At 31.8% G+C, this 12,867-nt stretch overlaps 1 protein-coding gene across 2 annotated transcripts in view; it reads left to right on the plus strand.

Moving 5' to 3' along the window:
* Positions 1–364: 364 nt before the first annotated feature.
* The window catches only part of Calcrl (calcitonin receptor like receptor), a 100,901-nt gene continuing 88,398 nt past the window's right edge, over positions 365–12,867 (plus strand). Inside the window, exon 1 of one of the 2 annotated variants that reach the window (XM_076866138.2) lies at positions 365–596. The gene's annotated coding sequence lies outside the window, so the exon portion shown is untranslated. The remainder of the gene's footprint in view (positions 597–12,867) is intronic. The other variant, XM_076866137.2, reaches the window with a different exon arrangement.

Genomic DNA, 12,867 nt, shown 5'->3' on the forward strand with positions numbered 1-12,867 from the left:
TCTCTCTCTCTCACACACACACACACACACACACACACACACACACACCCTCCTAACTCCTTTGATTCTTTTATATTCAGATTTCTTTCAAATCACAGGCAGCCTTGTTTGGCAAGTTCTAACAGAACTCACACAAGGTGAAAGCCAGCCAGCTTTTGCTGGTAACAATGTATTCATACAGCATATGATCTCTGTCTGTTCAGGCTGCTTCTTGCTCTGGTCTCAGAAAAGAAAGGAGTGCTGCTCCTTTCCTGGGGTATGCTATTTGAGAAAGAGAGTAACCTAACACTAACTGCAGGCGGGGTCAGAGTGATGTAACAGGAAGCTCTGATGTTTCCCTTCTGCTGCTGATCACTTACAATCTGACAACACTTCTAATCTACTCAGAACAACCCCTGTCTCTCCAGCAGAGTGTCACCTCCTGCCTTGGACCATCAGGCTCTGCTAACCAGAGCTCACCCTGCCTGCAGGATCACATTGCAAGGCTTTCACTCTTTCTCACCTTGCCTGGGAGTAAATCTCTTTTGCGGAATCTCAGAAAATCAAATTCCATCCTGAGGCTATTTCACCAAGAATTTCCTTAGGAGCTGTGCTGGGTAAGTGCATTATTCAACATAAATATGTTTATTCTGAGTAGTGTTCTCATGTAGTTTCACAGTGTTTCTACCAAGAATTTAGTAAGTGGCATTGAAATAATGTTGAAACTGTCTCATTTATTTCACATGTTAGAGAAACCACAGCATATTAAACAAAAGTGCACACAAAATTTATTTACTACTGCATATTGTTATTTACAGTGATATTCTAGAAAATAAATTCACCAAATAATAAAAATCTAAATGGATTAAAAGGCATATTTCTGAACAAATACCTTCTTCAGGGAACAATGCCTTTTAAAATTAGTTCTACTATGAGCTGAACTTGAATCATGACAGCTGGAAAACATTTCTCCCCCAGGAAGGGTCTTCAAACTTTCCATATAATCAAAGTTCTAAGAAAGGAGTGAAAGGGGTGAGTCCCACTCTGTGCTTAAACTTCAGGTGGAGTTAAAAGTAATTAATTTAGATTCATTATATTTACCTTCTATTCGCCTTTCACTTCTATTTAAACGTGTACCTCTAAGTATTGAACTAATGGAATTTTCATTGTTCATTGCTGCCAAATGTGTTTAAATCTCTTTTGTTAACCCTAAACTGTTTCCGTTGTATTTGGATTAAGGGAGAATTGCAAAGGGGGAAAAGAAAGCACCCTAGAGTTAATTAAATGTAGATATTAATTCTTAATTTTAAAACTGTTTAAAAGAACTTGACCAGTATTCCTCTAGGAGATTTTGGGGAGAGGGTGGGATATCAAGATATCTGTGGATAAAGAAGCATAACAGAACTTTCTCAAATGAATTTATTGGGTCATTAAACAGAGAATTAAATTATGTATTAAAAAAAGAACTTCCAGAATAAAACTTACTGAAATGTTGAGATGAGACATCTGTGAATGCTCTTTCCAACAGTACAAACTGTCCTGCACAATAGAAGGAACTAATGTCTATGTAGTAAGTTGTTGGTATAGAGATTTCACAAATTTGTTGAGAAAGAAAATGAGATATCAGATTTGGGACTAAATTATGTTGATTAGCATATTTTTAAGTAATATGTGTTGTTACCTTAATGAAATTATGTTCCACAAGTTGTCCTTCACTGGAAGCATCCTGGGCTCAATCACTCATAGTCTGGCACAGTAACAGTAGACAATGGATTCATCCTGACTAACTTCTTGGTGACTTTTTACTTGATTTTCCTGCAGATTTTTTAACATAATGGAATCTTTAATTAATTTTATATTTGTGATTTCTAAAAGTATTGCGGCTGATTTCTCTCCCCTTTTCAATCTTTAATTCTACTTCAATGTTCCCTGACACATGTGTAGAAATGGGAGAAGTGTTTTTAGAATATGATTTTGTAGTCTTTAGATAATTAGAAAAAGAACTGGAAACAGCACATGACATAACCCAATGTAAGTGGTTAGTAACAAAAATTAAAACAGCATTATTTTAAGTCTGATTATGTTCTTAAAAGGTAGTATTACATTAATACCATATTTTACAATAAAGTAACTCCTCAAACTTTTCTAATAATTATTTAACTGTTAACCCAAAAGACATAATTTTCTTGCATAATTTAATCAAATATACATATTTGTACTAATAGTATAATTCATAATCTTTGCTATCCAAAATATTGTTGAAAAACATATGTAATGAACATTGAGGGTCATTAGGAAAAGACTTATTATTTGAGTAAATAACTGGAAGTTTGAACTAAGCATTCATATTTTCATATAATAAAGTTTGTTTTTTTTTAAATTGAATGTCAGAGTATTAGTGCATGTTTTTATCCATAAAGTCAATTTACTTTTCTAGATGGTATTTTCCTATGGCGTCATAAAATCAATACATAAAGTCTTCTACTAGTTTTAAATATGTAAAATGAAACACAGAATTGAGAAATTCTATAACAATGAGAACTAAAATAGATTTAACCTAAATATTCTATTTTTAAGAGATATGCTTTTGCTTATTGTTTCAAGGTCTTTTTTTCCTAATGTATTTTATCACATGCCAAAGCATTATTTTATAATGTAAGATATCAAGATTCATTTACTTTGAAAGAAAGCATAAAACAGAAAAATCTGAAAAAATTATAACTGGATTTGAACTTCTAAAAATTATTTTAAATGAATGGCCAAGATATGTACGCTTTACTCACTGGTGATTCCTAAAAAATATATTCGGGTTTAAATAGAGTCTACATCTTAGAATATATAAGAATATTTATATGCACCTGTGTATACTATACTATGATTTTAATGCAAGTTGGAAATAAATGTCAGTAAAAACTTAAAAATATTATTAAGACAACATATTACTTTATTTGCTTCATATTGGTGTATAAAATTTATTAAATAAATACAAAACTAAATGAACTTTAGTTAACAACATTATTCCATACTTCTAACTTAGATCATATTTGGAACCCACATAGCAATAATTTGTTATCAGTTTCACCTCTATGTTTAAATTTTGATAGAAATAATTTTTGTACATTGTTTCAGACCTTTACAGAAAATTAACATAATTTTAAAGGATCAACATAGTTACTCACTAAACAAAACTTACGTCATACTTTATGACTTTGAATGGTTCTTGGAAAAAACAATTCTGCTTTTAAAAATGTAATGACTGTGATGTCAACTTTTAAGAATATAAATATATTCAAATCACATTTTTGTAGTCTTTAACTTTTCTTATCTTTGTTTAGAATTAAAGATGCTTTAGACCCACAAACATAACCATATTATTACAACAGTTTTAATGAAAAATACTCAGAAAATCAAGTTCGTGGTAAGTCTTAGTTCTTGACTTAATCAGAATGTGAGCGATACACTTAATAAGATGAGCAAATAACACACAGTTATTTAAAACCATTCTCTGTGTCTGGTTTTGAAGTCTGTGAGTGAAATGCAAACTGTAATTTTTTAGGAACATATATTTTTTTTTTAACCAAAGTATTTGTACTATGCAATATTATTGAATTATTTCAAGAAATCTTGTCATTTAATATATGAAAACTTTCTGATGCAGTTGTGTAGAAATAAAAATTTACAAGAAATACAAGTTAAGTTCGGCATATGAACCAGATACCTTAGTTCTTTTCCATTTACTCACATGGACGCCATTCCACCAAAATTATTTCATCAAGAAGAGTTATGCAACTCACAGATATCTAGGTAGTTTTCACACCATAATTTTAGTTTATCTACTTTTAAATTGGTATATAATTTTGGAGATATATAATTTTAGCATAAAATTGAAAAGATAACAGGTAGAATACAATAGTAAACATTTGGGATATAAATGTGATGCAAGCATGATATAGGAAAAAAGAACATATAGACAAGATATGTGATAATTGAATCAATAAAACTCATTTAACTAATAAGAAATATATTTTTATGTCCCTAGTAATTCCAATTTAAACAAAAAAGTTCTTAGTAAATTTATATTATAATTTTTTCACATCTAATTAGGATTATAATTTTTTGTTAAACCAGTTTAGATCAAATAATCTCTGAAGTTTTCATATTTGAATAATCTTAAAATTATTAATTTATTTTGATTTAATAATCTGTCTTATTGAAAAGAAGAAATGTATTTAATTTTAAAGACTGCCAAAATCTTACTCCTTTCTATTAAAAATAAAATATTATTTCTGACTGCGAACTGACTAAGGATATATTTCCTAGGTTACTAGATAGAATTACTATCAGGTTATAAGTCATAAATATTTCCTAGTACATATATCTTCTGTATTTTTCTTCAATTAGTTTCTTAACAAAAGGTTTTGTACAAAACTAACATGCTAATATATTATTGTTGGCAAAAAGGGTCAAAATAATGCATTTATTTTAAAAATGTAAACAAGCTTTATCTTTTTAGATTTTCATGATTTTAATTAAATGTATTCCTTTTATATCTTTTTATCAATTAAAAGGACAAAAATCTCAACCCAACATAAGCAAAAATAAATAATAAATAACTTCTATGATATAGTAAGTAAGTTCTTATTTTATTAAGATAGTTGGATAGAGTCTAGTTTTCAGAGCAACCTTATTCCCATTTTAAAAAAAATCTTTATATGGTATAAACTTTTAAACAAACTTGTAGTCATGTATCTATTCATGTTGAAGTTAATCTGAGCTCAGTTGTATTTCTCAAATAAATTACAGTGACTTCTGTGTATATCATTTTAAAGATTAGTGATATGGTAATATGGCAACTGAATGAGTTTTTACAAGAGTATTCTCCTTCATAGTCAAATGGAGGATCAATAGTCCATTCTTGAACACTTAACTTTGGTCTTATCAATTAAAGCTTACATAAATGTCTTATCTAAGTATTGATTTCAAAACTTTCACAAATGAGTCCTAATTTGAACCCGTGTTCATTAATCTACCTAAAATTAATTGTTATGGAGATATGTTGCATGTAAATCTCAATTTTACTTCCATTTTGAGGGGACTTTTGTAAGTTCCATAAAAGAATATGTTGTCTTTAATAGGAAATGAGGATTAAAAAGTATCATCAATTCAAAACTATATTTTCTTCATAATTTTCTAGATTTTTTCATTATGTGAGGCAAAATAGTTTAACTTAATTAGTGGAAACCTAATATTAGAGTAACATGATTAATATTTTATTAATAAATATGCATGTCTCTTAAAAATTTATCTCAATGATTTTTTTGGGGGGGGGTAAATCTTTTCTAAAAATATGCCAATATACTTAGTTAGCTAAGGAAAGAAAAGCTTACATGTTTGTTTTAGAAACTCAGGTACATTTTGTTTACAAAAGTATAGCCTACTGGACTTTGGTTTAGCTCACTCAAATTTGAATCCTGAATTCACCACCTAATAGCTCCATTTCACATCTATAAATGTAATAATCATACTGCGTTATAATATTTCATATGTAATATGTGAAACCATACATAAAACATGTTTAGCAGAGCATTTAGCAATTAGTAGATATCAGTAAATTTTAGCAGTCATCCTAACACTTTTGTGAACAAGACTGGGCCTGTAAATGTTTTTCTATTCACCAAAACCAACATACAGACAATTAGAATACAATCTATTCATAAGACAAAGAGTGAAAATAAGTGTGGTGTATAACTATAGATTCAGAATGGTCATCCTTTTGTTATGATATAAAATATGCCAATGCATGATAAAACTGATGCTGCTGATTTCTATTTCTACAGAAATTAAACATTTAGAAAATACCTTCATATTAACAATGGTAGATGATATATTATGCAGAAATTATTGTTTTTTCTATTTGTATGCATGAAACCCAATGACTTGCATGCCCAAAGTCAAGCCTCAGGGGCAAAACTCTGGTTTTAACATAGCCTACTAACTCTAAATTCTAAACATTTTGACCAACTGTTGTCTATTTTCTATTATTTGGCCTCTTATTACTGATGTTATATGAAGTCAAATATCAATACTGATTCACCAAATGTAATCTTTGGTAAAACAAAATGGAAGAATAAATTTTATTTGTTACTTATTTGAATTTTGTGCTAAATAGTATATAAGATGTGAATTTAGAAGACTGACTGACAAGACATTTATGTTGTGACTACTATAACAGCTGTGGAAGCTCAAAATAAAAACTTTGGAATGATCCAATAAACTCAATTTTTAGAGTTCCAAGTTTTTCTTGGATTTTTCTTTTTCTTTTCTTTCTTTCCTCCCCCCCTCCTTCTCCTCCTCCTCCTCCTTCCCCTCCTCCTCTTCCTCCTCCTCCCCTCCTTCTCCTGCTCCTCCCTCCTCCTCTTCCCTCTCCTCCTCTTCCTCCTCCTCCCTCTCCTCCTCTTCCTCCTCCTCCTTCTCCCTCTCCTCCTCCTCCCTCTCCTCCTCCTCCTCCCTCTCCTCCTCCTCCTCCCTCTCCTCCTCCTCCTCCCTCTCCTCCTCTTCCTCCTCTTCCTTCCTCCTTCTGCTCCTCTTCCTCCTCCTCCTCCTTCCTCTCCTCCTCCTCCTCCTCCTCCCTTTCCTCCTCTTTCTCCTTCTCCTTTCCCCCGCTCCTCCTCCTCCTTCTCCCCCTCCTCCTTTGTAAAAGTGTCTATATTAAAGAGACTTTTTACTTCTTACTACTACTGCCTAGTGGTAAACACATATTTTCTTATTTATTACTCTTCAAAAATGTAAAGAAAAACTACCTGTGCAATAGAATAACACAGGTTTGGAAGACAATCTACTCTAAGTATTTGTTTTTGAATATCTATGAATTTGATTCACTTTGGGATTGTAATTAAACTACAAATTCTTTCTCAAGAAATATCAAACTAATTACATTCAGAGAGACTCACATTTTGTGAATAGTTTCATGAGTTTTATGGGATCTCCCTTTTTGATGGATACATATGTTTTCCTTTATGTCACCCATATAGGGTTTTTTCAGAATTACTCTTCCTTTAACCAAAGTAATATCTGTCATCATTGTCATTTCTATTCCTGTTACAATTTAATACTGTCAGAGAATACCTATATTCAGTTATTTCTATTCCAAGATGTTAGGATTAAACAGCATAGCATACAATGGGTTCAAATTCAAGGAAATCATCTTTGTTAAAGTATAGAAGGTCAGAGTTATGTTAGAAGCAATAGAAAAGAAGATATTTCAGAATATCATAACCAAGGCACATGTAACTGTGAGCCAAGTAGGATTTATTGTATTGCTTTTTATTTCAGAAGGTTCTTAGATGATTGTTCAAAATATTAAGGAGAGAAAATAACTGATTTACCAAGTGTTGACACTTCACAAAACACTCTATTTAATACACTGGCTACTGACTTTATGACAAGATGAAAAAATAGAGTGGCAACAGCAGCATGGACTGAGTTCCTACCTGGATCTGTGTTCTTTGTGTGCATGGTGGAGGGAGGTGATGTCCTCCAGAGCAGAGGGTGGTCCTCAACACCACCTCAAGGCCTGGAACATACACATGCTTGTGAAACTGAGACCCATGCTCATAAACTCTTTTTAATCTTGGTATATTTATTTTGAAGGATGTAGGGTGGATGTAATCGGTCCATTAAATATAAACGTGTATTAACTTGATGATCAAAAAGACAGTCCCTTCTAATAACTTTTAAACCAAAAACATGGAACATAGTCTGGCAAATGCTTTGGGCAGTTATAAACTTAAGAAACATAGCTGTTGTGAGGAATTTAATTAATTAAAAATTAAATATATTGAGAAATCTATTTTGAAGATTTCAAAGCAGTTTGGATATATAGACCTTAATATTTGATCATATCTCATTTGAAGGCCTTCCTTTTCAAATTGATGAAGCTAGACCACCTAGTCACAGTTTCATTCTTAAGAAAATCACTTTGTAAACACACCTATTTTGTTTTCATAATTAATAATTTCTTATCATTAAATTGATACATTCATATTTAACAAACCAGATTCTATCCAGCCTATTTGGTTCAAAATTAATGTATCAAAATTAACAAAGAGTTTATATTTGAGTTTTGGTATAACACAAGTATCCTTTAAAAACATCCAAAAAGTGGATAATTTTTCAGACAAACCTTGAAAGCTAAGTTTATTCACTGAGTTCTCAATGGTCTCAACTCCAATACTATGAAGGAACCCATGTTCAATACCTTTGATGCTACATGCAGCTGCTGAAGCTAAAGATCTAGGTGTGTTTTAAAAAATATATTTAATAGACTCTTAATTAAAAATAATAGATTCTAGCTCAATATGTCCTCAAAATGTTTTATTGAGTCTGACCTTGACATAAGTCTTGAAATGGCATGTGCTTTAAAATGGAATAAAAGATATGAGCTCTTTACATTTGGACAACACTCAGCTCTAATTACCCCAAATAATAAAGACTTTAAGTATTGTCCTCCATCCTCATCTACATTTTATTTTTAGAAATAATTACATACTGATATAACTATGGAAGATAAACAGTCCTTATATATAATATACAAACTTTCCTGGCTGGACTTCTATCACAATGTATCAATTCCAATTGTGAAAATTATTTGGAATAAAATAAATTTTCAATAAGCAACAAAGATCATTGTGTATTGCCTCACATAAGAGTACAACAAAAGTTTTTTTTTTTTAATTGTACAACAGAAGTCAGTAAGAGAGTACTAATGTGCATGAAGTAGCTGAGTATATTTCCAAGTTTATACTGCTGCCCGTTCTGTAATATTTCTAGGTATTTCTTTATAGCAGTCTCTACTTCATAGACAGCTGAATATTTGCATTATATTATTTTGTATGCAGCACACTATATATGCTGCAGGTACAATCCTGTAGGTGCTAGAATCGTTGCATATTTCCAAATATAAAATAATAACAAAATATTCATCACACATGTACCATCATAGCATTTGAATAAGAAAAAAATCCTAATCTTCCTTATTCATGGGGCCTGTATTTCCTAGATTACAAATATTAGGGTTTCTTCTTCCTCTTGTTGAGTTCCTCAGTTCTAGACAAATTTCCTTCTTGCTAGAACTTCTGATATGAATTGGCACAAATTTAAAGGAAGGTAGGTTTATTATCTAAAAGTGGTTTCTTTGGGTGGAGCACAAAATATTCTCCTTGTAGATATCAACATGCTTAACTCCTCCAACCCCTCACAGTGTTGCCAAGACATAACCATTTCTATGGGGCCTACACTACCCAGTATTTAAAATCAGCCTACACTGACCCTGCCAGAATCCTCTTGCCCTCTTCATGGATTTTAGTTTGTTCCAAATTCTTTTTATAAAGATAAGCACTTTGCTGCAAACCACTTACTACAATGTACATATTTGTTATGTAATTGCTTATTTTCTGTCCATTCCACTAACATGTAAGCTCTACAGGTATAAAGATTTCCACCTGTTTTTTCTTACTGTATTTCAAGCATTGGTATAAGTGCCTGCACATAATAGGTGCTTAAACTTTGCTTAATAAATAATGAAATGAATGAGTTGGTATTTCTTACAGCAGTCTCTACTTCATAGACACCTGGATATTTGCTTTGTATTATTTTTTATGCAGCACAAAATAGATGATGCAGGTGCAATCCTATAGGTAGGTACTAGAATCATTGCATATTTCCAAATGTAAAATAATCACAAACAAATGACCATTTTATAATTCTTAGGTCAACCTAATATTTATCCCTTCACTGTCTTTGTAAGAGTGACTTTTCTAAATAGTACAAATGGGAATGTTGCTCAGTATTTTAACACAAAACGTTGAAGTCTTTCCACAAATGGCCAACAGTGGCTGGAACTGGCAGAATTTCTTATTGAAACTGGAAATCTTGCCAACTGTTGCCTCCCAACAAAAGCCATGCTCCATAAATTATTGCCTGGTGGACAGTAGCACAGAGAGTCTATAAAAGAAAAAAAAAAGACTAAAGTTGAAAGAAAGTGAATTGTTTAAAATGCATATATGGTAGAATACAAACTCTATTTAATTAAAAAACGCATATTTGATCACTAAATATTTAAAAATAATTCTTAAAAAGTAGCTGTCAATGGCCTTTCATCATCGTATAATTTTGTAAGTTTTGAAACTTTAAGCCTAAGGACTAATTTATAAATTAATCATATATATTTGTGACTTAATATAATCATGACTTGTTCGAGATTCTTACGATGAACTTCCAAAAGATATATTTTGTGAATTGACACAAGTCAAAACTTATCACAATAGCCATCTTTAACAATTTAGATTCCTCATTTTTGTTTTTGAGAATCAAAGAGCTAACTTTATTGTTTTCAATTAAAACAATTTCAATCATTCATTTATCAATATAAAATAATATATTTGTGATAAAGTTATGATTGCAAAACAAAGAAAATAGTATCCTAAAAAAGATGTATTTGTTTTAAAAATTAGTCTACACAATTTATTTCTGGTGTGCAAGAATTTCTGTTTGTTTTTGTTATTTTTTTCACTAATATATCCTAAAATCCGGTAGAACTGCCTACATGTATGTATGTAACAAAACAATCTAGTATCATACGGCACATAATCTTTGTCCCAAGTAGCTTAAAATAGAAAATAATAATAAAAAATAAACTTGGGTCTAATTATAATTTTAAAAGAAGAACAACAATTTCTAATTGTAGTGGATTTGGTGAAATGGTAGAAAATACGTGTAAAAATAAATTTCATGTAAATAAATCCTTGACAGAATTTTCAGGTCAATTACTTTACCCTTATAATTTGAGGGCAAAGATTTCTAATTTCTCAGTTTGCAAAGCCTCTCCACACTCCCCCAAGATAGTACTGGTACCTACAGTGACAAAAGGGTGCTCCCAATATTCTTGTTCAGAAAAAGGCAGTGCCAAATATTTGTTCCCTCTCATCAAGATTCAGCACAGGAAGCAAATATTCTTAAGAGCCTTCTCTAACAAATACTATTTGTAGGCTGCATAGTCTATTATAATGGTCTAATACTAAATTAAGTATACAAACTTTGCTATAAATTTTAAATACTTTCACTACTTAAATTCCCTCCTCTTTGCATGGTTTTGTTTTAGTGGTCTTTCAGCTTTTCCATATGTTGGCTCACCATGACTATGTCAAGTATCTATTCCAGGAAATTGGTACTAGGAATAGAAACATGGCTAGCTAGACTTTACCATGAAATAGGACCTTAATTTAATTTGTAATTCATGATCTTGCCAACAAAAAGTTTTAGCAATTCTCTGATAAGTCTCATTTTAATTAGTTCCTTCTTATACCTTGTTCTTAACTTCAGATTTTTCTAAAGAATTGTTTACATATATCACATTTTTACTCACTCTTTTAAGCAAATATGTGAAAGTTTTGCACACCCTACCTTTTTCTCCCTTCGAATACATCTAGAACACCGCATTTTGTTGCAGCTGTGGTGATGGAGTCTTTGGCAGATGGCAAGGGTTAGAGGGCTTGGAGATTCACAGGAAAATTGAAATTAAAGGAAAATATTGGGAGTGGAGCACCAACCAGGAAAACTGATAATGTTTCAAAAAATTCTCACCTCGAAGATAGAAAGTTTTTATTGTAAGAATAAAGTTTACTTAGTAGTTATTGCTGTGTCGAAAGACTGATATAAAACCAAGTTGAGGCTGAAATGTGGAAGTAAAAGAAATGAAAAGGGGATTGAGCAGAAAAAAGAGAGGAAAAGATAAAAAAAAAAAGTCTACTCAAGAAGATAAACTGGTTTAAATAAGATATTTTCTTTGTTAGAATAGTTAGGAAATAACCAGGCATGGTGGTGTATGCCTATAATCCAAACAACTAGGGAGGCTGAAATAGGACTGCAAATTTGAAACCAGTCTCAGCAACTTAATGGAACCTGTTTCAAAGTAAAAAAAATAAAAATAAAAAGGAGTGGGGATATTGCTCAGTGGTAAAGCATGCCTGGGCTCAATTCCTACTATTAAAAAAAAACAAGGAAGGGAGAAAGAAAGGGGAGAAATAGGGGAAAGGAGGGGAAGGGAAGAAAAGGAAGGGGAGAGGAGAAGAGAGGAGAAGAAAGGAACAGAAAGGAGAAGAGAGGAAAGGAAAGCAGGATAGTTAGGAAATAAAAAAAAAGAAAAAAGAAGAATCCAGTGCTGAACCACATCATTTAAGATGGCACAATTCTTCAAATACATGACCATGGCCAAGGAGTACTCTAAGGGATACCATTTCTAGTTGATGTGTAAAAGTCTTTCAGCTGCTTACTCTAAAATTTGGGATGAAAAACTTCATCTGCTCTTTTGTTTGGGAAATGGGGTTGAGTGTTAATCCCAAGAGTCACTCGTTGGGTCAAGAGCTGAGAAGTGTTTATTAAGAAGTCATGAGAAGCAAACATCACCTCTTGGGGGGTAATCATTGCCTTCATGTTCAAAAGATTGAACCCAGTTGCTCAAGATAATGACTCTGCTTTTAAGTGGAGGGGTCATAGACTCTAACCTACTGACTAGCCTTAGTTTTTCAGAACAGTTTCCAATGGTCAGCCCAGAAATTGAGCTACATTAATTCTATCATATAGGAAGGATTAGTGCTGTTTGGTAAAATGAAAATTCCTCATTCTAAATCAACCAGATCACTCTGGAGCACAGATGAAGGTGGCACTCAAATAATTATTGGGAGCCCCACAACAGTTTTCTCTTTACTGAACTCTGTATATTGTGAGAATAAGACATTAGGTTGAATCACACAATGACAAAATAAACAAGTGAACAAGGCATGTGTTTAAATCCAGTGATGTTGTGGTAAAACAACTAAATGCTAAATATTC

The sequence above is a fragment of the Callospermophilus lateralis genome, chromosome 9 (assembly GCF_048772815.1).
Source record: "Callospermophilus lateralis isolate mCalLat2 chromosome 9, mCalLat2.hap1, whole genome shotgun sequence".
NCBI classification, from domain to species: Eukaryota; Metazoa; Chordata; class Mammalia; order Rodentia; family Sciuridae; genus Callospermophilus; species Callospermophilus lateralis.